The following is a 2774-nucleotide window of genomic DNA, read 5'->3' on the forward strand; positions in this document are numbered from 1 at the left end:
AACGTGGTGTACGAAGTGAAATGCATGGGAGGAGAAAATGTAGACTGTAACAAAATATATATAGGTACAACGAAAAGAACACTGGGAATCCGTTTGTGACAAGAACATCAGTATGACAAGTGTACCAAACGATAATGGTACAATGCTCTAGCTTTTAAGTGTTTATGTTTTAGTGTTTATATGTTTATGTGTTTATATGTTAACAAATATACGTATATGAAAGTAAGTGTATATGTTTGCTGCGTGATAAATTCAAATATTGAGACTTTATTAACTACATGTTCAATGTAACTTTTGTTCCTAATTGTTTTTGTTTGTATCTTCTTTTGTTTGTTAATTTAAAATAAAGATTGGCCCCTGAGGATGCTAAGGAGTTTAGCGAAACGTAGGGCAAAGCAGTGAAGAAAAAACGTTGTTTTTACTTGCACTAATCACCAACTAGGCCAAAGAAGCTCATCAAAATTAATAAAATTTACGAAGAAAATTGGCCAGAAAATAAGATATTATATTATTATTATTATTATTATTATTATTTTTTATTTTTTATTTTTTTTCTTAGGAGAGGGAAATGCTTTATGCACTGGCCGGGGGCGCTAGTCTCTATAGTACCATCCTTTAGTGTGAGACTCCCACCGAAGCGTGTTGGGCTACCCACTAAAACCCAAACTCCCACCGCCCGCGCAAGAATCCCGCATCTGGCACCGCAATTCTGCATGTCTTCAGATGCAGGAGCGCGCTGTTAGAGCCTTGGGGCTGCTCTTTTGTAGGGGCGTTTCATTCGGGTGTCCTCAGTAGTCAACCGTCCTCTCGTTATCAGCGGAGTACGAATTTCACGTATCTCGCAACTGCTTCCCACTTTTCTGCGCTGGAGATCATTACCCCAACTATGTTGTTCGGAGTTATGTCTCCGTGTCTTTCTTCCAACATTCTGCGCGAAATCAAGAAGTGTTCGCAGGTGAAGAATGTGTGGTACACGTTATCTTCGACGTTTCCACAGTAGTGACAGATCGGTGAGTCCACCCTTCCCATTCTATGAAGATATTTTCGGAAGTAACCATGACCGGTGAGGAATTGCGTCAGGTAGAAATCGACTTCCCCATGTGGTCTGTTCAGCCATGTTCGAAGGTCGGCTATCAGGGAGTGCGTCCATCGACCTTTTGTGCTCGCGTTCCAGTTTTTTTGCCACTGCTGGATCAGTTGGCCGCGCGCCCTTGCCGCGGCAGCTGCTCGGCCTATCTCGGCACTGAGATTGTAAATCTCTTTTCGCTCGTAAACAAGTAGCTCAATTGGCATGACGCCAGAAATAACTAGAACCGCGTCCGCGGACACTACGGTATGCAGAAGCAATGCGTAGTGCCCCTCTGCGCTGTACCGAAGACATTTGAATCCGGTATTTTTTGACTTTCAATGCGTCAGCCCATATTTCTGCCCCGTACAGGAGCACCGATTGGACCGCTGTCATTAGAAGCTTCCTGCGGCATGGCTTCGGGTCGCCCACGTTCGCCATCAGCCGGCTTAGAGCCGCCGTGCTCTGCGCAGCTTTTTCCCATACTCCATGGATGTGTTCCCAGAATGTGAGTTTGCTGTCAAGCTTCACCCCTAGGTATTTTGTAGACCTAGAAGTCGTCACGAGTTGAGGTCCGACCATCATATTTATAATTGTTGGGAACCGTTTCCTGGTGAGGAGCACGATCTCCGTTTTGGCTGTAGCCAATTGCAGACCGTGATCGCTCATCCATCCACTGACGTTGCGCATGACCTGGTTAGCTTGACCTGTGCTAGCTGGACTTTTCTTGCTGTTATGACGGCGGCCACTTCGTCCGCGAAGGCGACAAGGAAGGCGCTCTCCGGCATTTCCGTGCGCAACAGACTGTCATACGTGGCGTTCCAGAGGTCCGGGCCAAGTACAGACCCCTGTGCCGCTCCGCCGGTTATACGTCTCTTTCTCTGACCTTGTGTTGTGTCGTACAAAAGCCAACGGTCTCTGAGGTAGTCCCGGATCATATCTAGCAAGTATGTTGGAACCTTGAATGACCGTTCCAAGGCCTCCAGCATGTCGTCCCATCTTTCCGAGTTGAAGGCGTTCTTGACGTCCAGTGTGACTAGCAGCACTATTGGCCGCGCCTGGTGGCAGGCTTCTTCGGCCTTATGTACCGCCTCGACTACTTTTCGGGGTGAAAGGCCTCCCTCGCTTTCTATGGCTGACGTCAAGCGTATTTTGAGCAGACTCTCCATCATTTTGCCTGCTGTGTCTAGCATGCAGAGTGGCCGGAAGGATGAAGGAGAGTTTGGGTCCCCTTTGCCCTTGGGTATAAGCACCAGTCTCGCCTTCTTCTTCTAAGATAGCTGTTGTACATGTTAAGCAGAAGATCAGGGCTCGTTTCCGCTGCTAACCTGATTGCCTCCGCTGGTATGCCATCTGGGCCAGGAGCCTTGCCGGCTTTCATGCTTCGCAGGGCTAGCTTCAGCTCGTCTGTCGAAAAGAGTGGTGCCTCGGCTTGCTCCTCGACGAACACTGTGTCGGCTCTTAGTGGGTGTGTGGGAAATATCGCATCCACTATATTCTTAACTCGGGCCTCATCCATCGCTTGCGATGATGTATGGAACTTTTTCATCACTATTTTGTATCCCTGGCCCCAGGGATCGCGATCCACTTCGTCACATAGCGCTTTCCAGCAGTTCCGTTTACTCTTCTGTATCTCGGCCCCAAGTGCTTTCTTAGCTTGCTTATTATTATTATTATTATTATTATTATTATTATTATTATTATTATT

At 47.0% G+C, this 2774-nt stretch overlaps 1 long non-coding RNA gene across 1 annotated transcript; it reads left to right on the forward strand.

Annotated features, from left to right (window-relative positions):
* The first annotated feature begins 114 nt into the window (after window positions 1-114).
* LOC118736592 lies at window positions 115-471 on the forward strand. The gene is made up of 2 exons (XR_004992733.1): window positions 115-222; window positions 350-471. It is a non-coding gene; the product is annotated as an uncharacterized LOC118736592 (long non-coding RNA).
* Window positions 472-2774: the final 2303 nt, after the last annotated feature.

This window comes from Rhagoletis pomonella, unplaced genomic scaffold (genome assembly GCF_013731165.1).
Source record: "Rhagoletis pomonella isolate Grant_MI unplaced genomic scaffold, Rhpom_1.0 Rhpom_scaffold_00003, whole genome shotgun sequence".
NCBI classification, from domain to species: Eukaryota; Metazoa; Arthropoda; class Insecta; order Diptera; family Tephritidae; genus Rhagoletis; species Rhagoletis pomonella.